At 40.4% G+C, this 22,825-nt stretch overlaps 1 protein-coding gene and 1 long non-coding RNA gene across 6 annotated transcripts in view; one reads left to right on the forward strand and one right to left on the reverse strand.

The window, feature by feature from the left end:
• The window catches only part of Lmo3 (LIM domain only 3), a 63,443-nt gene extending 59,952 nt beyond the window's left edge, over positions 1-3,491 (reverse strand). Inside the window, exon 1 of one of the 4 annotated variants that reach the window (XM_052719155.1) lies at positions 3,207-3,491. The gene's annotated coding sequence lies outside the window, so the exon portion shown is untranslated. Of the gene's footprint in view, positions 1-279; positions 440-1,443; positions 1,546-3,206 lie in introns of those variants that run through there. The other 3 variants (XM_052719151.1, XM_052719154.1, XM_052719150.1) reach the window with 3 other exon arrangements.
• LOC128098262 (uncharacterized) lies at positions 78-22,011 on the forward strand. 2 transcript variants are annotated; one of them, XR_008214190.1, is made up of 5 exons: positions 78-316; positions 4,249-4,296; positions 4,706-5,241; positions 13,486-13,568; positions 19,574-22,011. It is a non-coding gene; the product is annotated as an uncharacterized LOC128098262 (long non-coding RNA). The 2 variants fall into 2 exon arrangements; XR_008214189.1 differs by having other exon boundaries at positions 203-316; positions 4,706-11,622.
• The last annotated feature ends 814 nt before the right edge of the window (positions 22,012-22,825 follow it).

Below are 22,825 nucleotides of genomic sequence, written 5' to 3' on the forward strand. Positions count from 1 at the left end.
CTAGCTTGCTCTCTCTCTCTCTCTCTCCGCTGTCTGTTCTGCAGCTCAGTCAAGTACAGCCGCCCTCGGAAAGTGCAAAAGCAGCCACGAGACAGATCCAGGCTTTGTTGCTAATTTCCCAGGGTGAAAATTGACAAGCCTGCGAGCGCACTCAGCACAACCCAATGCATATGCTACTGACAAACGCTGAGGACCATCCCCTCCCGCCCATCCCCATCACACAGAGAATGTGACCTCTGCGGGACTGGACTCCGGAAGGACCGTACCTCCTGGACTTACCCACAGAAGAACTGCGAAAGAGCTCGGGAGGAGAAGGGTAGGGCTTCCTAAAATAACGGGGGCATTTTGGAATAGGACGGGCACGTTGAGAGCAAATTGCCCTCTAAATCTGTTACTGACAGTGCCAGTGGAGGAAGTTAGAATATAAAGCCAGGGAATCACAGTGCTACCCGGTACACTGGAAGAAAAAAAGCACAGTCCTCTCCTTTAGTAAACGTCTGGGCGCAGAGGTGGGGGTGGAGAGGGTCTACAGTTGCCCAGGCTATGACTTCCATTCAGAAACTCTCTGGAGTCCCTGCTCCCAAAGTCTTGGCACACAAACCCAGTCCAGGCAATACCACACACACCCCTTCCTCTCTCTAATAGCCCAAGAGCCAGACTGTGAACTTGTACCCCCACACCGGGTGCTGAAGCCACGGTGGCCACTGAAACACACTTCCTGCAGATCCTTGAATGCTTGCATTTAAACCTGCTTCAGTGCTAATCCCCCAAGAGCTCCAAGTCAGGCTACCAGGACTAAGTGGGTCCCTCAGCCATGCTCCTCTTACCCCCTGCCTTCGTAGACTTATTTTAAGGCCTTGACAGAGGCTTTTACATTCTCTTTAAATCTGTTTACTTGGAAGAGATCCTTTTCCCCCCAACCTCTGCTCTTCACTGCTTCCCTGTAGGTCACCAGTAGCTTTAAAGCATCTTCTTTTTCTAAGTTTTCAAACTTCAGTGACCCCCCACTCCTTGGCAGTTCTTGCCAGGCTCCCTCAGCATATCTCACAAAGCCTTGTTAAAAGATCAAGCTCAAAAATGGTGCAAATTTGGATGACACCAGCTGAGCTGTTTTAAGTGCCAAGAAAGATTCAATTGTTGAACTATTATAAATAAATAAATAAGTATAATAAAACAAAAAAACCCAAAACAAACCAACAAAATAACTTCTTTTCCTCCTCTACACCATCAATTTTAATCTAGTTCTAGATTTTATTTTATTTTATTTTTTAAATCAAAGCAGCCTCCTTGAATACTTATGCTAAATTATGCTTCCCTGTATCCAGAGTCCTGGCACAGCAAGGCTAACTTATTTTTTAACCCCAACCTTCAGAAGGCTCATAATAAAATAGTATGTGGCTTGCTTTCTTATCCCTTTCAAAGGCAACAAAACTCAGAACTAACCTGAAAAATAAGGAAATTCAGACAGGCAGAGTACTGAGAAGCCCTTCAGCTGTTCAGTCTACAAGCAGACTTCTTAAGTTTTGGCTTTTTCTGGCCGGACTACTCAGCACACACCTCACCCATTGACACAGCTCCTGGTAGGTCTACCCAACCTCCCAGCCACAGCTACTCTGAAACACCCCAGTGTGTGTGTGTGTGTGTGTGTGTGTGTGTGTGTGTGTGTGTGTGTGTGTGTTGCCTGTTCTCTCCAGCAACCAATGTACTGAGAAGAAAAGAGGGAGGGAGGGAGGGAGAAGTATGTGTGGGGAAAGGGAGAAATAAAATCAAAACAAATGGTACAGCTAATGAGGACAATTAAATTAATTATGTTCAAGGAGGATGAGATTTTTTTTCCCTCCAACTGTATGATCTGTTACCCCTCGCTGGCAACTGCTTCTCCGTAATTCATGGCAACTGATGAGTGCATCTATGCAAATCTTTGTTTAAATCATTCAACTAATTAAATGATGGGATTATTCCTCTGCCTACGGTGACATCATTCGCAGTAATTAGTACTCTTTTGGACTGTGGCAGTAAGATCCCCCATATCAACACCAACCTGCAAAGGCATTAACCACTTTGACACCTAAAAATAAATAAATAAAAAGGACAAATATCCAGAGCTCTAATTGTATCCCTTTCTCTTCTTGTCTCTCCTCAATCTTCCCTTTCCTCTTAGTTTTACCATAATATCCCATATTTGTAGAGAGAGAAAGAGAGACAGGGTGAGGGAGAGAGAGAGAGGAACTTAGTGAATAATATGCTAAACCACATGTGTAAAAGAATAAAATGGAATAGTTAACATTCAGCTCCATGCCATTCATTTTCCCCTAAAATGTAATGATAATTAGATGGGTCATAAAATGCTCTTCTTTTCATTATGACTGATGAAATGCATTAAAGCTGACAGGGTATTACCTGACAGTAATTAGGTTTTGTCATGAATTAAATTATTTGAAAGCAGACTATCTCCCCAATCATGCAATTTACAGCAAGATTTTTTTTAATCTGTGCCACAGAAGAGAGAGATAGAAAATAGCAGTTTTTCTCTTCATAATCATATGAATTATTCACAGAAAAAAAATCATCAGAAAAACCCAGTGCAGATGAAGAGGCTTGCCACTTAATGTGTACAGATGTGATCATCAGTGCTCGCCGACAATGGAATATACAAGAGCACACAAAGTGATCTGGTGAACAAGAGGTGGAATTTAATCATCTTCTGCTGGCACTTGGTGCAAAACACCATTAACCCCCAGCAAACCCCCTGTTTTCCTGGCTCCCCACAACCCCCAAAGTCTCAGCCCCTCCTGCCAGGGGAAAAAAAGTGAAAGAAGAATGTGCTTTTGTTTACTCAGCCAAGCTAAAGGTTGGATCCAGCCAGGCAAGCACTTTCTTCATTTCCTGAGAGTAAACTACCCACTTTAATTACACATGCTTCGGAAATCTTTGCAAAAGGATTGCTATCGAGAGCCACGTCTTCTTGGTCCGATTATCTCTTGCCTGCCCCTTGTTTCTGCAACTTATCATACATCTGATGAGAGAATTTAACTCAATCCATCCCACATATTCTAATACTTAAAAAGAGAAAAAAAAAGACTATCTTTTCCTGGACTCCTATATTATGATTTCTTTATGAGGGGGGATGGTAAGGCGTGTGTGTGTGTGTGTGACAGAATGGGGGAGGAGGTTCTCAAGGGGGTAATCAGACATATGCTACTTACCTTTGCTCAAAAGAGATCTTGAACAAGAAACTGTGTATGTGTGTGCCTGTTCCTAAATATGTCTTCAAGTTTTCAGCCGTCTCTTTCTGCAAAACACACCTCACAGATAACTTTTGTGTGGGGTTGTTCAGTAGTGGGTTCTGTAGCTTCCCAGAGCTGCTTCTGTGGGGTCGCAGTCTTTTTTTTTAAAGGGTATCAGACAGGTTGTTGCTGTGGGTAGGCAGAAGATAGCACCCCTTCTAGAAGTCCAGGTACAGTCAAAGGTGTCAGTCAAGGGAGAGATGAGGTTGACAAGGCCCCCTGCTCACACACTCCCACCATCACGCTTGGAGATGCAGCCACACAAATGAAGGAGCCTCTCGCTTCGCTTCCGCCTTCCTTGGTTTTCTGGCGTGCTTTTCTCTTTCTTACTTTCTTCCCGAACTGCATACAAACCCTGAGTGGGCCAGAGCGGCTCCTCCAGTATTTAAACACCTCGCCAGGTCCCTAGTTAGCAGCTTCCTTCAGCTCATCCAAGAAGCTGACAAGTACTGTTAAAGGAGGCTGTACATGCCGCTCTAATGGACCTCATTAAGTTCTACTTACAGATGTTCTCTTAACATAATTGATCTGCGGTGAGTTGAGAGGACTGCAACTTATTCCCTAGCCCCCAATTATGGTTGGGTAATTAGATCCCCAACCTCCAATTTTTCACATTCACCCTTCTAACATTCCAAAATATCAAAGTATGTCTCTCTCCAAAGCTCCCCCTTACCGGACTCCACTCTCCTCACTGTATTGACAGTTAGATGTGCTCTAACCTTTGTAGTGACGCCAATTTTAATGGTGCATTCAGACCATTGACAGAGCGGTGTTTCTCCCCCAGCCACTCTCCTCTGGTCCCCACACACCATCCCCTCCCACTCCCTTAACCCTCAGAAACAAAAGGGTAAAAAAAATCCTCTAACTTGTATAGTTTGTACTTTTGATAAAAGGTTTGGGTGATGAGCCCTGGCATGGCCGCTTCCTTTCTAATGTCTTTTTATCTGTATTAATTCCTCAGATGAAAACTTTAAGGAACAATGAAGGAGAGAGGTGCCGCTCTGAACCGGTGAGAAGAAAAAAATTACACAGCACACCTGGGACAGATGAAGCCAAACTAGTGCTTTTATAATGCCAATCAGCGCGGCTGTTAGCATCCCTCTAATTAGGAAAGCAGCCTAAAACAGAGCGCACTTGGGGAAATGGTAATGTTATGGTTTTGCACTTAAAAGGAGGCACATTTCCTGCGCTGTAAGGATCTGGGATTGGGGCTGACAAGTCCTTTAATTAATGGCAGGATTCCCTGTGTGTGCAAGTGTGTGTGCTTGTTTTAATTCATAAAAGTGGACAAAGGGTGCTAGGAAGGGGGGGGGGGCGTGTGCTGTGGGATGGGAAGGGAGGGGAGAACCCATTAGTTTGAAGATGAGCAGAGTTCATAGCTACATTCATATATTTTTTTCTTTTTTAAATCCCCAAAGGACTAAGGTGCAGAACTGGAGTGAGCTGCCGCTCTTTCCCCACCGAATTTGAATGCTGTAATGAGTAAAAGCTTATGACCACAAGGCAAACAGAGTTTTTAGAGAACTCCTTTTTCAGGTGGGCCACTCTTGTCTCTCCTACAGCCCTTCCTGCTGTCTCTTTGGGTAGGTGCACTCACAGTTCACCTTGGCTTGTGTGGAGCTCTCTACTCACCAGGGACTGGATTTCTCTTCATTTTCCAGTGTGGAAGACATATGTGGAGTCAGTCATTCCAGGACCCAGATCACTCCTCTTTCTCTTTCAATGTGAACAAGTATCCTAAGAAAAAGTGTTAGTGTTTGTTTTCTGGAGGGCTTTGACATAGCACTTCGAAGCAGGCAGCACTGGTTTCTGCACACCGTTTCAATGGCTTTTGGATGCCCAGGAGAAATTCGCCAATAACTCCAAAAGCAGCTTCAACATTTGCCTTCCTGCCCTCCGAAGAGATTCACCAACATGCACACACCTGTCCTTGGGCGGTGCAGGTTCATGCTAGGTGGGTTGTTTAACAGGGTAATAGGTTTAAGTTCCGTTCCCATCTTATCTAGTCTATAATTTATTTTTTTTCAAAAATAAATCCCAAATATTCTATTGCCATCTCACACATACCGACGCAGAGCCTAAAAAGAGGTACAGTCACGGAGCTGCTATGATGGCTCAGGTTCATCTTCCATCACACTAGTGCTTGGCTGGGGAAATCTCTCTCTGTGAAACAAGCAGGACTTCTGAGGGGAGCAGAGGCCAGCCACTGGAAAAAACTTTAAATTCATCCTCATAAGAACAGAATGGTTTTGCAATAGTGTTCTGATTTTATATTTATACTTTATACCTTTGACATTTTATGAACAAATTTAAGGAGTAGCAAGAGTGTTGGCAGCCCTTGGAAATACGAAATGGTTAAGCAGTATCTTAATTCGAAGAGGCAGAAAGTGAAACCTCACAGTCTAAGGTCGACATCTCAATAAGATGATAATAAAGGGAGAGGAAGGCCTACATTTTATTTATATTTTATCAGAGGTTATCTCTGCAGAATTTGAAGCACAACAAATACTATTCTAAAGAAAATGTTCATCACCTGAAAATGAAATTACTTCCCCCAGCAAAATGTCCACACTCTCTCTCCTCGGGCTCCTCCAAGCAGCTGAGAAACAGGAGATACTTTACATGCCCTCATATGACTCATTTAACTATTAAACAATCAGATGTAGCTCTAATTCACTGACACCCCCTCTCATGGGATAGACATTCATCCATCCATCCATCCATCCATCCATCCATCCATCCATACACACATACATGCACACATACATACACACACACATACACACATACATACACACACATACATACACACACATACATACACACATATATACAAACATACATACATACACACATAGATATACACATACATACATATGCACATACACACATACATATATATACATATACACATGCATGCATGCACATAGACATGCATGCATGCTTATTTATTTAAAAGGACAATAGACAATAATTTGAGAAGAAAATGCAGTTGAGATCTTATTTACAGGATCTAGCCTGGGGAATATGCTTAAGAAGAAAAACTGATTATTATGATAAGCACTACTTTGGCTTATAAGAAAGCAAAGAGCAAAACCTCACAGTCTTCCTGGCAGGCTTGAGACGTCTCTCAGAGTCACTCTCTGGAAGCAAATTGCTCTCATCCTAATGTCAACTGTACAACAAAAGAGAGACTTTTAAAAGTCGACAATATTCAAAATGGCCCACCAAAGTATTTGTGAATTCCCCCAATTCCACGGATGTAGCAACAGACTTGTTTTGATGTAAAACTAAGAGATGACTTTAATGACCCAGCTACTTCCTAAACAACTTTTGTAAGTTTGCATCTATAGAATAAAAGAAATCTTATCTTTGGCTATAAAATGGAGGTGTCTTTGAGAATCTAAGCCAACATTTATTCTGATCAAAAAAAAAAAAAAAAAAAACACCACTTGTCATCTCTTCATATTTGAGAGGCAGAATTTAATGTGTTTATCTTGGTTGAATTCTTTGGAGGCTGGATGTATATAGTGTGAAAGACATGACACTTGATTTACCGTCCACTGACTGCTCGTCTGTGAGTCTGGATTGTGCTAAGAAAGTTTACATTCCTGTGTGGCTGAGAGCCAGGTCTGGTAGACAGTGAAGTAGCCAGAGAACTGTTGAGGGCTGAGCATGGTTTGTTCTGTTTTTATTTCTCTAAAGTCCTTGACTTCCAATGCATTTACATTGTCTAATTTTCTTTTTCCTGAACCCTGACTCTGGTATTCTAATCCAAGAAATGGGTAGAAGCATTCCAATCAAAGTTCAAACGTGTTTTTCTCATTTGGTTAGGCCCCTAACCCGTGAAGATGAGGCCAAGTGTTGGTGACAAGGGACAAAAAGCATCTCTTATGGTGACTAGCTTCTAGAAGCTTCTTGGGACATGATAACAATTACTATCTTATGCAAAAATATTAAACTTCTTAGCTAAGGGGCATTCACCATATTATTGGTCTTCTCAGTTCCTAGACTTCTGTAAAATTTCGTGTGCATTCTTGTAAGATAATTATATCCTGTATTGTCCGCTAGACTAAACATCTGAAAATTCAAATTTTATCTAATTTCACACAGGAGTAAATGGAATGTTTTGCTCACAATAGATATTTATTAACGGGGATCAAGTTGATTTAAATTAAACAAGGAAGTCAGTCTTAAACACAATGTTTACAACATTAATTTAAGTTGTTGATAAAGAGAAAATTCTGATCACGCTACTTAATATTATTGTTTTCATCATATGTATAAATTCAGAAAAGATTTCTGTAACATGGTGTAAAGGTTTATTTTGTCATCTGTCTTCATGAGTGCATCCTAAGTTTTTAGAGTCCTCCTCTGGTTTGCCATCTTCAGCTCTGCCTCAAAGACTAGCACATACTGAGTCCTTCATAGCTATTTGCTACAGGAAGGGCTAAAAGCAAAAAAAATACATGATTGGAAAGATGCAAAGAACAGTTGATCAAAATAAAATCATTATTATTTAAAACCACTAGCTGTCTGAGACAATAAAGATGGAAAAAATTGAGGCCATTGTATTTTTTTGACACAAACTAGAATTATGACAGTTTCCTGTAATGTACAGAAATATTGAGATTTCTGTAATGTTCATGGTGGTAAACACGTTTAGGCAAATGTGATGTGTTATTCAGTCACCCCTCATATCTGACATCAAATATCCTTGAGAGTCTATAATGAAGAAACATTTTAGATAATATTTGATAGGAAAATAGCTTTTCCTAATTATGCCTTAAAATACCCAAGGGAATATTAAAAAGACAAAATATGACAGACAAAAAAATAAAATAAAAAATAAGACTAGAGTCTTAGACTGTTGTTTGAGCCACAGGTAGACTAAATTCCTCGGCCTTACTAGTTTTCACTGTATGACAGGTAAGATAACTAGGAAGACATCTTAGCTCCTCAACCCTAGTATGTCTACATTCAGAATGTCAACTGAAGGAAGGAATTCATTTGTTTGAGACTTTTAAAAATTTGTTTATATTAATTAATTAATTAATAATTGTGTGGAAATCAGAGGACTTTTAGGAATAAGCTGAAGATTATTGTCCTCTGTGTCCAAGGGCAACATACCATGGAGGTCAGTAGTGTGCCATCCAATCATTTGTAATGAGGGCCAGGTTTGCACAAATCGATGAGAAACGACAAATACTGTGAGAAGAAAGAGCAAAGTATCACCCATTTAAAGGCTCAGAGAAAGAGAGTATTTCCAAAAGTAATTTGTGTTTATTTTTACTTATTTATTTTTTGAGATGAAGTCTTACTGTGTAGCTTTGACTGACCTGGAATTGCTACGTAGACCAGGCTGGCCTCCTCACTGAGATCTGCCCGCCTTTGCCTCCCAAGTGCTGGGTTTCAAGGTGTGCACCTCCACACTTACTGGAAACTGATTTCTGATGAGACTCAAGAGAACCTGTTTGCTTTGCATACTCAGGGAAATGCAAGCAGCAAGAGCTGCTGCTTTGGAGCAGGATTGGTATTGGATGGGGAACAAAGAAAGACCTGAAGGAGAGGCAATTCGGGCAAGGAAGAGTTTTAGCAAAACAAAACATAACAGGAAAATGACAAACTCCATTTTAAAAGTTGTCGCCATCACGAGACCTCGAGCAGTCTGATGTGTGAAGCGGCAAGGGCACCCACTGTGCTGGACAAGGAAAAAGGGGTGAAAAGTAATGGAAAAGAACGTGAAAGATCCAAATAACAGACTGCTGAAACGTGTGAGGCAGACATGGTAAATAAAGATACGGTGGGAAAAAACCTTCCCAGGTTACCTGTGTGTGCAGATTTGTGTGTAGATTGAGAGGGTCTTCCTACATGCATGAATGTATCACATGCATGCAGTGCACATGGAAGCCAGAAGGGGGTGTTGGATCCCCTGGAATGGAGTTACAGGTGGTGGTGAGCTGCCATGTGGGTGCTGGGAACTGAACTAAAGTTCTGCGAGGGAGCTCCTAAACCATCACTGAGTCCCCCTCTCCCCCTCCCTCTATTCTTTCTTTCTCTCTCTCTCTTTCTATCAAGCCCAGGGTTCATGAAGGAGCAAGTGGTGCTTTACCACTGAGGTGCGTCCCCACGGACGGCTTTAGATGGCAGACACATCAGAAGAACGACTCTGCACTTCCTTCCTCTTTCTCCAGCTCTTAACTTTTCTCTGTCACAAAACAGCACACTTCACAAGTCTCTGTCTTCCCCTCATGGTTAAACGGAATCTCGTGTGAGATCTAATGACCTAACTCTAGTTTGTGAGCTATTCAATAGAAATTATGGCTGGACCTTATTTTCTAGAAAAGGCTCTTTAATGGCAATATTTTTTTCTTTTTCCTCACTTCTCCCCATTAATGCTTCTTGTCCTGAGTGTGATACCTTCGTGGATTAGGAGACTTAAGAGGGTTAACACTTTCAAGTCTCAACACTTATTAGTTATTGAATTTGTATTTTCTGACTCAAATTATATATTTGCTTTAATACTTCTTAATTTTGCAGTTACTTCATGGTTTTTCAGAAAATGATGCTTATGTCTTATTTTTGTTCGTTTTTCATTCAACTCTTTAATGTGGAATTATCCTACATGAATATATTTATATCTGAAAAAAAAGTTGTAACATTTAGTTGACAGGATGGATTTTAAACTGATCTTTTTCGAGACAGGGTCTATTTGTGTAGCCCTGGCTGATCTGCTCCTTGTAATTCTCTTACCCATAGTTTCAGCTACAGTGTGTGTGTGTGTGTGTGTGTGTGTGTGTGTGTGTGTGTGTGTGTAATTGTATATGAATGTGTGTGTGTGCATGCGTGTGTGCGTGTGATTGTATATGAGGGTATGTATATGTGTTTGTGAGCATATGACTGTATATGGGATTGTGTGTATGTGTGTGTGTGTGTGTTTGTATATGAATGTGTGTGTGTGCGCGTGTGTGCGTGTGATTGTATATGAGGGTATATATATGTGTTTGTGAGCATATGACTGTATATGGGATTGTGTGTGTGTGTGTGTGTGTGTGTGTGTGTGTGTGTGTGTTGCCAGTGGTGTTGGGATCTAACTTAGGGTCTCAGGTATTGCTAGGCCAGTGCTCTACTACTGAGCTAAGCTGGAAGCACCAGTACGCACATTTTAAAAAATGTATTTCTACAGAATTTGAAGCTCATGATCAGATTGCCTAATGGTACAAGGAGCTTCTCCTAGATCCCATTTACCCAATTTCATCTATTATTTATATGTTGCCCCATTTACTTTACTATTGGCTGTATCTAATTATTTATGCACACTTGCATATTTTTCTTGAAATATTTAAAAATACATTTGAGACATTGTGCCCCTTACCCTTAAATATTTCACCATATCTGTCTAGGAAAGGAAAATTAAAAACTAAACCTTTACTCTCTTTTAAGTAATAAAATCCATCATTGAAATCTAGAAAATTTAGCTTAGAAAAAGTATTAACTAATATGATGTACATATACAAATTTCATTCACAATGCTGTTGTTTCTTTTTAACTCATACACTCCTGTCTCCATAGAGGGCACAATTCAGAATTGTGCCTTGTATTTTGTTGTCCTAATTAGCTTCAGTTGTCTTCCTGACTTACATCAACGGAGGAACTGCTTCGATCCGTTTTTCCTTTCTTTTTTCCCCCTTCTATTGAAAATGGATTTTTTTTTTTTAGCACATGTTGTACCCTGATTAGGGTTTCCCCTCTCTCCACTTTTCCCAGTTCCTTCCTACCTCCTGTCCCATCCAGATCTACCCACTTTCTGTCTCTCAGTAGAAAACAAACAGGCTTCTAAGGTTTTATAATAAAATAAAATGTAAGATAAAACAAAAAATAACACTTTGGAAGTGGGCCAAACAAACATAAGGAAAAGAGCCTATGAGAAGGCACAAGAAATAGAGATCCACTCTTTCATACACTCAGGAATCCCATAAAACCACTTAACTGGAAGCTATAATATGTACACAGAGGCCTTGGCGTCGATCCATGCAGGCCCTGTGTGTGCTGCCTCAGCCTTGTCAGTTTATATGTACTTTGATTACACTGACGTAGAGGGCCTTGCTCTCCTGGTGTCCTCCACCCCCTCTGGCTCTTACACTCTTTCTGTCTTCTCCTCTTCAGGGTTCTCTGAGCCCTAGTGGGAGGGATTTGATGGAGAACATTCTGTTTATGGCTGAGTGTTCTAAGGTCTCTCATTCTCTGCACATTGTCTGGCTGCGGGTCTCTGTATTTGTTCCCGTCTGCTGCAGGAGGAAGCTTCTCTGATGATGACTGATCAAGACACTGATCTGTGAGTATAGCAGAATGTCATTAGGAGTCATTTTATTGCTGTATATATTTTAGGAACAGTAGTTTTGGTTTAACCCATGACCCCTTGGTTGTGCAGTTTTAGGCTCTTGATCACAGGGGCAGTGTCTGATAGGACACTTGTGGAGTAGGCTCAAAGTCAAGACCATTCACTTAGACATTGTGGATTTGCTAAGAACAAGCCACCCCAAGCTTTTGACACTCCAAGAGACAGCATCCCGTGTTTACAGACAAGCTGTCACTGGGTATTTGTCAACCCACAAATCACATCCTATCCTTCCTTTCCACACTTCTCATTTTCTTGCCTTTGGTCTATGCTGACTTTTTAAAATAAAGTTTAATTGACAAACCATCATGCCCATTCAGTCGCATATTCTCTCCCCATAGCTACAGTGGAGCAAGTAGCTGGAACAGGTGCATTACTATCTACAAGGTTGAGATAATTTGCACATGTGTTCACATTCATATGGAGGATCAAAGTTGATATTATGTGTCTTCCTCCATCCCTTTGTCTGTTGAATATTGAGGTAGATTTTTTCAGCTGAGAGAATCTGCCAGTCACCTAGTCTAGTTAGCCATCTCATCATCCTGTGCTTGCCTCACGGAAACCTTGTCTGCCTCTTGAGTGTCCCACCATGTCTGTCTGGCTTTTATGTGGGTTCTGGGGATGCACTCTCTGGTACCCACTATGTCTAACAAGTGCTTCATCCACTCATGTCCCTGGCACTGAGTGTTGAGCCTTTGTATTAATATTTGGCATCTGCAAATGAGCTAGTTCCTAATTTCCTTCAGCTCTTTCTTTTCCCCCTTCCTCTTACGTGGTGTCCTTCACACCAATTGGTCCATCTTTTTGAAGAAGTCAAGTTCCAAATGCCATAAGGACTTTTCAAAACTCTCAAGTATGTTCTGGGTCCACAACAGAATTTCAAACAGGAAGTTTTCATCTGCCTTGGATCCCTGACCATCAAAGTGAGGTTTCTGTGTCCTGAACTAAGTCTTTCACTTCCTCAAGGTTAATCTTGATGTGAATAGAATACTGCACAGATTTGTCTGACATAATTTTCCTGAGTGATGGAAGTGTTCCTCTCTGGCTTGTCCAATACTCCAGCCTCTAGCCACATGTGAAACTATAATTTTATTAATTTTAATGAATTTAAATTTAAATAGTCATGCTTGACTAATGGCCACCATGTAATGATAATGTGGTGGAAGAGAGAATATTCAGTATTCATTTTATATTTCAGGTATTGTTTTCCTGACTGGCCAATAAGAGTGGGGTCCAGAGAAAATTAGGCATATCTATTTTTGTGGTGCAAGCTTTAATCCCAGCCATTTAGGAAGCTGAAACTGGAAGGTCCCAAGTTCAAAGCCAATATAGCATATGGTAAGAGAAAGGCCAGCAAATTAATGAGATCCTGTTAAACAAGACAAAAACGAAGAACCAAACAAGCAAAAACAAAAATGAAAGAAGAAAAGAAAAATAAGAAAGAGAAAGATCAGAAGGCTGGGCTATAGCTTAGTGCACAGCACAAGCCTTGCTAGCACTCAGGAGTTCCTGAGTTCCGTCCCCAGTCCTGGGGCAGAGGGCAGCAGAGTGGAGACTACTTTTGGGACTCTCAGAGACTCAAGCATTCCTTGCACCTGGAGTCTCTCAGGTCTAGATTTATCTTCTACTACAGCATATTTTTCTGCCTCTTAGTCTGTACTAAAGTCATTTCTGTCTGTCCCTGTTTCTCTGTCTTTCTCTCTCTCTACGAGACAGGGTCTTCTGTATGTGTGGAACTCCTTCCTTAACAGAGGGTGACTGAAACTCTGATGTCTTGCTTCCTCTCTTGTCCGCATGCAGATTATGCCTCCTCACTCCCTGGATTATGCAGTGCTCAAGAACTTTACCAGCTGAGCTCCAGATCCATGGGTATCCCCTTTCAGGTAACACTGACAGCCACTGCACCCTTCCTGCTCTGTTCAGCTCACCCATAATAATGCTCTTCTCCATGATCAAACTTACAACAGTTCAAGGTCGTAAACTGTCCAACATTTCTTTTGCATTCCTCTTGATGACATACCATATGCTGGGCACCTGGCTGGTATTTGATAAATATTTATTGCATGGGTAACTAAAGAAGTTTACATCAGGGAGCAGGATAAGAAGGCAGATGGCAGTCACATGATTAAGACACCACTTCTTCCTGCCAGAACTGAGAGTATATTCTGGTGATTTTTCCATAAGGTTCCAGATAAATTTCTGTGAATTTGACTACACATTCAGGATGTCTGGGAAGGAGAGAACCAGTTGTTAGAAATCAAAATGTGTATTTCCACTGTTCTCTGTACACAGCCTCTCTCTGATTCTCTCCAGTCTGCAGTACATCTAAACAGAACTCCAGGGTGAAATTGTGAGCTTTCTCTCATGTGTGTGGAAGCCACATGGTGGCTCCCACCGCTAGTGATTTCAGATCTGTCTCGCAGTTCTGATTTGACACTTCACAACTTCTCAAAATGGTTGCTTATGCTTATTTGCAGATTATGTCTGTTTAGACTGCTAGTTGGGGCAGCTACCTCTAAACTGGTAGGGTCAGCGTAAGCAAATCCCAATAATATCAAATGATAAATAAACAAAGCATTAAGTAAGTAGCACAAGCCATGCAACGTACTGCTAATGATTTCAAATCATGCTAACAGATAAATCTTCCTGAACAACATGTAAAATTCTTTATCAGTTTGAAAAGATATGACTTTTTAAGACAACAATCATTGTCACTAACACTTTTGAAAATAAGCAACAATGTCAAGAGTTTGTTTATACATATGGAACGTATTTTAGATGTAGCAGCCAGGAAAATCTCATTACTGTAGACCTCACTTGAAGATCTCTGAGGTCCCTTCCAGCTTTAAATGCTGAATATAATTCAGAATTTATGATAATTTGAACTAGGCTAGGCTGAAATTTACTTTTGTATGATCTATGAAGCGAGGATTTGGTAATGGTGTAAACAAGATTGCTGGAGGCTTTTAGCCAAGCTGTTCTTAAAGATTTTAACACATTGTGTGATACAAATGGGGCTAATTTCAAAAGATCCCTACCCATTTGTTAGAGCAAAAAACACAAGTCTGTTAGTTAGAAGTGCTTTTCATTAGCAGCTTAATTTCTTGTGTGTGTTTGAAAATAATACATCTGCGTATTTATTAATGTCTGTGGTTTACTTCATTTTTATTTCAAATTGGTTTTTCTAATGGTAGAACATATTCACATGGTCTTCTTATAATTAGAAACGAGCATTTTTGAAATAAAATTGTATATGTTCCCCTTTTTATTTCCCATTTTCTTGATATATTTAAATATATACTATTGGACATCAATATTATTTCAGTGCCAAACTGCACGAAAGCAGGTTTTTGTGGCAATCAAATTACTCTTTAGAAAACAATAAGAAATTCAAAGCTTCTGAAATGTGATTGTAATTTTGAGATCCATTTGCAATTCTTCAAGAACGCATGAAGTGGTGTAGAAACTGTAAGCACAGATGACAAAGAGCTAGTCCAGCAGAGAACTCACTGCCTTGTAGGGGACTCAAGCTCAGTTTCCAGCACCCACATTACAGCCATTTGCAAATCCAGTTCTAGTGTATCTGATGCCCTTTCTGACCTCAGGGGCTCCTGCAGATGTATAGTATCCATGAGATGCTCAGGCACATGCATATACACATAAAGTAGAATAAATATATTTTTTAAAATAGAAGCTACCATAATAGGCTCTTTATTTTCTCTTTGACATATTATCATAGTAATTTAGTTTTATTGATTTAAAAACAATTCTCTGTTTTTGCAAAGGCTAAGACACGTTCTGTCGTGTCCCACAGAACTGTCATTTGACTTTTGGCAACAGGATTTCACAATCTGACTTGCCTGCAAATAGCAAAAAAATATAATAAAGGCATGCATATAGACTGTACATTCTCATTTTAGAAAACCCCACATGACAAAAATTTATTTTGGAAGGTCTTAGTTATGGTTTGAAATGAAAAAAAAAACCTGATAATCATTATGTTAAAATAATGTAAGAAAAAATCAAATCATTTCTACCAAAAGGTATCAATAAAAATCCATATATCCCTCTCTGAATACATTTTTATAATATCATGTTGTTTTGTAGGCATAGGGTAGAGGTGCCTTAGTATATCCTGTGCTGTGTTCTACTGGCTGTGCTCATATTGGTATATAAAGACTGATTCCTATGATAGTAAAGAAACAAAACTTACTGCCGTGGGAATTTGTACATTTAATTACACATTTTATGGAACTTTTCAGTTAAATTACCAACATTTATTGAGTGGGTGATTTACTGATTGTTCTAGCCTAAGTTTGCTTTTTTATTTTGGAAAAACTGTTACTATTTATGTGTATGTGACACACATACACACACACACACACACACACACACACACACACACACACACATGCCTGTGCTCCTTGTAAGTGCTCACAGCGTCCAGAAGAGGGCATCAGACCTCCACAGCTTGAGGCACAGGTGGTTGTGAGCAGCCTCTTAGGGCGCTGGGGCCTCCCATTTTGTCCTCTGGGAAACCAGCAAGCACTCCCCACTGCTCTCCAGCTCTCTCTGTTCTGTCTTAATCCTCACCAGATCTGACAACACAAAAACTATGATTGTTTTTATTTAATAGTTGGGGAAATTGAGACCTTGAGAGAGAACAACCCTTGCAGGGGATTTCACTAGTATTCATCAGTATGCAGCAGAGACACCATTAATATGTACTATATTTCTCTAAAACCCACAGCCTTCCTTTCTAAACAAGGGTTTTCATTTATTTTCTCAGCTTGCCACTCACACTAATTATTTTAATGACTTAAATCTCTCAAATATGTGTAGGTCATAAATGTTATTAAACATTGAGAGTTATTTTTTTAAGTCTGGAATTATTACAATTCAGCCAGTGAGGAATCTAGTCCCAGGGCCCAGAAATTCTGAATGATGGGGTAAAAAAGAATTGAATATTACTGACAGATAATTTTGCTTCCTGATCTAAATGACCACTGTTATAATTTCATTGGGTGCTATATAGTTTGCTTGTTCCTCTAATTTTATTATTTTTGTTTTAGTTGACACATGAAAATTAGAAATCTATGTGGGATGAATACCATGTGATGTTCCCAGGCACTAACACGTAGTACTTGTCTAAACCAAGGGAGGACTTTCCAGCCATCTCCATCTTTTTCCAGTGTTACAGTCTACATCAGAATATTTTTACACAAAGTAATTCCTCTTTGTGATTTTTGTAAGACTTAATCTTTAATAAACATGCACAGTGATGGGTTTCTTTTTGTTTTTATTTATTTATTTTTTTTACAAATGTTATTGTACTGTGCTATTAACTATGCACCATCTACTCTAGCCAACCAGATTGTCTCTTTCACTCTTTTGCCAGTCTCCCTGGTCTCCCCCCCCCCATCCCAACTCCCTACCACTTCTAAGTCTTCAGTCCTATTTCATTGATCTCAGTTTCTATTTGAGTTCCAGTACCACTCTGTTTTGGGTACTGTGGTTCTGTGGCACAATTTAGAATCAGGTTTGAAGATATCTCTATTATTCTTGCTCAGCATTGCTTTGGCTATCTGCAGTTTCATATGCTTACACACACATCTTAAGAACTTTTCTATTTCTGTGAAGAATGTCACTGAAATTGTGATGACTGCACTGAATCCATAGATTGTTTTGGGTAGTACAACTATTTCCACAATATTAATGCTTCCAATCACTGAGCATGATGAGCTGCCTTTCCAATTTCTAGTGTCTTCTTCAATTTCTTTTATTAGTGTTTCCAAATTTTCCTTGTTGAGGTTTTTCACTTTCTTGATTAGGTTTTTCCAATGTATTTTATAAATTTATTTTTAGCCAATTGTGAATGGCATTGTTTCCCCAAACATGTCATTGATATTAAGAACAGCAACTGATTTTTGTTGGTTAATTTTGTATCCTAAAAGTGTTTATCAGATCTAAGAGTTTTCAGTTGGAGTCTTGGGGTCCTGACTTAATAGAATCCTCTCACCTGCACATAAGGATAATTTGACTTCCTTTCCCATTTGTATCCCTTATTTCCTGCTCTCGTCTTATTGCTCCAGTTCATACTTCAAGCCCAATATTGGATATACTTTTCTCATTCCTGATTATAGTCAAAATGCTTTGGGTTTTATCCATTTAGTATAACGTTGGCTGTAGGCTTGTCACATATTAATTTTACTGTAATGAGTCATGCTCTTCATAGTTCTAGTTTTTTCATTCTTATCAACATAAAGTGATTTTGAGTTTTGCTATGAATCTTTCTGCATCTGTATTACACATCTATTTGTGTAATGTATTATATTTATTGATTTGATAAACTGAACAATCTGTACCTCTGTGATGAAGTCATCTTGATCATGGTAAAGGTTTTTCTTTCAAGACAGGATCTTTCTATATATCCCTGACTGTTCTGAAATTCCTTATGTAGACCAGGCTGGCCTTAAACTCACAGAGATCCATCTGTTTTTTGCCTCCTAAGTGCTGGGATTAAAGATGTACACCCCAATGCCCAGCCCAGTAAGTGGTATTTCTAATGTAGTCTTTCACTTGATTTCTAAGCATTTTACTTAGAATTTTTGTATCTGTGTTTTTCAGGGTAGTTAGTTTATAATTTTCTTTTTCATTGTATATGTGTTTTCTGGCTTGGGTACCAGGTTAATGCTGGCTTTGTGAAAAAGAATTGGGTAGCATTCCTTCATTTTCTCTTTTAGAGAATAGTTTGAGAAGCATCAGCATTGGTTCTTTTTAAATGGTTTGGTAGTTTCAGTAGACTCTGGACATTTTTAGTTAAAAATCACAGACACAGATTATTGACAAAAATGCCAAAAATACACATTGGAGAAAAGACCACACAAATGGATAATGACTTAATGACTTAAAACTTTGACATTATTGGAGGAAAAAGTACAGAAAGCACTTCAAGACAAAAGCATAGTCAAAGAATTTATGAAGAAAGAGTCCAGTCACCCAAGAAATAACACCAGCAACCGATAAATGAGACCTCATTGTAGCTAGAGTTTTCCTGCCTGGCCCACAGTCAGGACAAATCTCTCTCACCTGCCAGTCCCACAGCCGCTCAGACCCGACCAAGTAAACACAGAGACTTGTTACAACTGTATGGCCATGGCAGGCTTCTTGCTAACTTTTCTTACAGCTTAAATTAATCCATTTCTATAAATCTATACCTTGCCACATGGCTCGTGGCTTACCAGCATCTTCACATGCTGTTTCTCATCATGGCAGCTGGCAGTGTCTCTCTGACTCAGCCTTCCATTTCCCAGCTTTATTCTCCTCCTTGTCCCGCCTACACTTCCTGCCTAGCCAATGGCCAAACTGTTTTATTTTTTTATTTTTTTATTTTTTTTCAAGACAGGGTTTCTCTGTGTAGCTTTGCGCCTTTCCTGGAACTCACTTGGTAGTCCAGGCTGGCCTCGAACTCACAGAGATCCACCTGCCTCTGCCTCCCGAGTGCTGGGATTAAAGGCGTGCGCCACCACCGCCCAGCCAGTGTTTTATTTATGGACCAATCAGCAACACATTTGCCCTACAGAACATCCCACAGCACCTCATGATAGTCAAAAGCTTCTGTACAGCAGAGTTGAGTGAAAAGTCATCCTTCAGAATTGGTGATAATTTTTATTAGTTGTAGGTCTATCAGCCCAGTCAATGAAGTAGCTAATGAAATGAATGTTTTTTTAAAAAATAAAATACAAATGGCCAATAAGCATATGGAAATGTATTCAATCTCCAGCTATCAGAGCAATGAAAAATAAAACTACATGGGGATTCCCATCAGTCAGTCAGAAAGGAAGTTGTTTGGAAAAGAAATAACAAGTGCTGGTGATTATGTGTTTAGAAAGGAGCACCACTGAAGGGACACCACTGAAGGGAGCACCACTGAATGGACATCACTGAAGGGAGCGCCACTGAATGGACACCACTGAAGGGAGCACCACTGAATGGACATCACTGAAGGGAGCGCCACTGAATGGACAACACTGAAGGGAGCACCACTGAAAGGACAACACTGAAGGTACACCACTGAAGGGAGCAGCACTGAAGGGACAACACTGAATGGAGCACCACTGAATGGAGCACCACTGAAAGGAGCACCACTGAATGGAGCACCACTGAAGGGACACCACTGACAGGAGCACCACTGACAGGAGCACCACTGAATGGAGCACCACTGAAGGGACACCACTGAAAGGAGCACCACTGAATGGAGTACCACTGAATGGAGTACCACTGAATGGAGCATCACTGAATGGACACCACTGAAGGGAGCACCACTGAAGGGACACTACTCCAGCCATTAGAGAATTCAATGTGGAGGTCAAACAAAATCTAGGACTGGATCTACCACATGACCCAGCTATACCTCTTCGGGGTGTTGACCCAGAAGACTCCAAGTCAACAAATCACAGAGATAGCTGCTCAGCAATGCTTATTGCAGCATTATTCACAACAGCTAAGTTATGGAAACAACCTGAGTTGCTGTTTCAACAACAGAACAACAGTTCAAGAAAATGTCAAATTCCACATAAAGGAACTTTTTAAACTATATAGAAGAATTCAGTTATGCCAATTGTGAGGCAATAAGTAAACTAAGCTAGTCTCAGAAAGATAAATACATTTTCTCTTATTGTTTCTTTTATTTTATGTTGCTGTAGGATAATCCTCTTGTACACTGTAAAGATCTGTCACCTGAATTGGTTTAATAAAACTCTGATTGGCCAGTAGCCAGGCAGGAAGGACAGGTGGGACAACCAAATTAAGGATGATGGGAAGGAGAAGGGCAGAGTCAGGAGTTGCCAGCCAGAAGCAGAGGGAGCAGGCAGGGAAGTAGAAGAAAAACTGTAAGGGGGCAAAGAAGTTCTGTGGGATTGTGGGGCAGGATTGGTGTAGGGGGGAAAATTGTCAGTGTCCAGTATATGTTCATATGAATTGTGTAATATCATTGTGATATCAGTGACATACATAATCAATATACAATGAAAAAAATTTTAATTAAAGATTTAGAAGAGTTCTGCCTTCTGTTTTAAAAAAATACATACTTTTTTTTTTTTTTTTTATGAGACAGGGCCTCCTTCTGTAGTCCTGGATTTTGCTGTGTACCCTAGGTTGGTCTCAAACTCAGGTCAATCTTCCTGCCTCAGTCTCCTGAGTCTTGAAATTCCAGATGTGTAACATCGTTCCTGACTCCCAAATACCTTCTTATGCTTTATTCAGTTCCATTCAAAGCTTTTGTTTCATGCCAGTTATGCAGAAGGGATAGAATTCATTCATTACTTCTTAATATAAAGAAAATGCAGTGATGCAGAAAATATAATCTATTGAAATGTTGGTTGCTATAGAATTCTGCAGTCAAGGCTCATGCAGAGTGATCTCTAAGTCCTGTGGTGTTGTGTTTCTTTCTCTCTGGCTTTAAAATGTGTATGTAGTTCAGCTCAGGCACTCTCTCAACCACTGCCAGTAGTCTATAATGGAGGTATCTTTGTGGATTTCTGGGGACCTCTCTAGCACTCTGCTTCTTCCTTTTCTCCTGGGGTCTTCATTTATCATGGTATCTCTTTCCTTGTTCTCCCACTCTGTTCCTGATGCAACTGGGACCTTCCGCTCCCCTAAGCTTGCTTTCCCCCGACCCTTGCCCTCCATTACCTACCTCACCCCCAGTTTGCTCATGTAGAACTCATCCATTTCTCTGTCGCTGGGTGATCCCTGTGTCTTTCTTAGGGTCCTCTTTATTAGGTAGCCTCCCTGGAGTTATGAGTTGCAGTCTGGTTATCCTTTGCTTTACATCTAGTATTCACTTATGAGTGACCTACTCTGCTGATCTGATGGTCGAACACCCTGTCATGATAGAACTCTCATCCAGTGACTGGTGGAAGCAGATGCAGAGATCCATGGCCAAACCCCAGGTGGAGCTCCAGGAGTCCAACCAGAAAGACAGAGGATCCCTATATGAGCAAGAGATATCGAGACCATGATTGGAAAAAGCACAGGGACAACTAGCCAAACTAGCGGAAACACATGAACTGTGAACCAATAGCTGAGGAGCCCCCATGGAACTGGACCAGGCCCTCTGGATAAGTGAGACAGTCGATGAGCTTGAACTGTTTAGGAGGCCCCCAGACAGTGGGACTAGAACCTGTCCTTGATGCATGAACTGGCTTTTTGGAACCTAGTGCCTATGCTGAGACACTTTGCTCAGCCTTGGTGCAGGGAGGAGAGGACTAGACCTGCCTCAACTGAATCTACCAGGCTGGGCTGAATCCCCATGGGAGACCTTGCCTTGGAGGAGGTGGGAATGGGGGGTAAATTGGGGGGCAAGACTGGGGGTGGGAGGAGGGAGGACAGGGGAATCCGTAGCTGATATGTAAAATTAAATTAATTATAAAATAAAAATACTTATTAGAAAAAAAATTAAAAATGTGTATGTATTGCTCCAGATTTGGGAACATTACTTAACTACAGATAGCACCAAATTCAAAGCCAGCTTCCTCTTGGCCTTTTGTGAAACTGCATTCACTCCCTGGGCATTTATTTTTTAACTTTTTAAATTTGAGACAGGGTGTTACTTTAAATTCACCTTGCGTGGTAGCACACGCCTTTAATCTCAGCACTTGGGAAGCAGAGGCAGGCGGATCTCTGCCAGCCTGGTCTACAGAGTGAGTTCCAGGACAGACTCCAAAACTACACAGAGAAACCCTGTCTCGAAAAGCCAAATAAATAAATAAATAAATAAATAAATAAATAAATAAATAAATAAATAAATAAATTCACCTTGCAGCCCAGAACTACACAGAGAAACCCTGTCTCGAAAAGCCAAATAAATAAATAAATAAATAAATAAATAAATAAATAAATAAATAAATAAATTCACCTTGCAGCCCACACTGGCCTTGAACTTTCACCGTGTTGTCTTAGCCTCCATCATAGATGTGATTACACACCTGCTCAACCAGGAAAGATTCAGCTCTGGTTTGCTTATTTGACACAGGGTCTCACTCGGCAGGTCAGGCTGCCATCGGAATCACTCTGTAGCCCAGACTGGCCTCCAGTTTGTGGCAAGTCTCCTTGCCTCAGCCTCTCAAGTTCTGGGATT

The sequence above is a fragment of the Peromyscus californicus genome, unplaced genomic scaffold, assembly GCF_007827085.1.
Source record: "Peromyscus californicus insignis strain IS unplaced genomic scaffold, ASM782708v3 Scaffold_6__1_contigs__length_162567912, whole genome shotgun sequence".
NCBI lineage: Eukaryota > Metazoa > Chordata > Mammalia > Rodentia > Cricetidae > Peromyscus > Peromyscus californicus.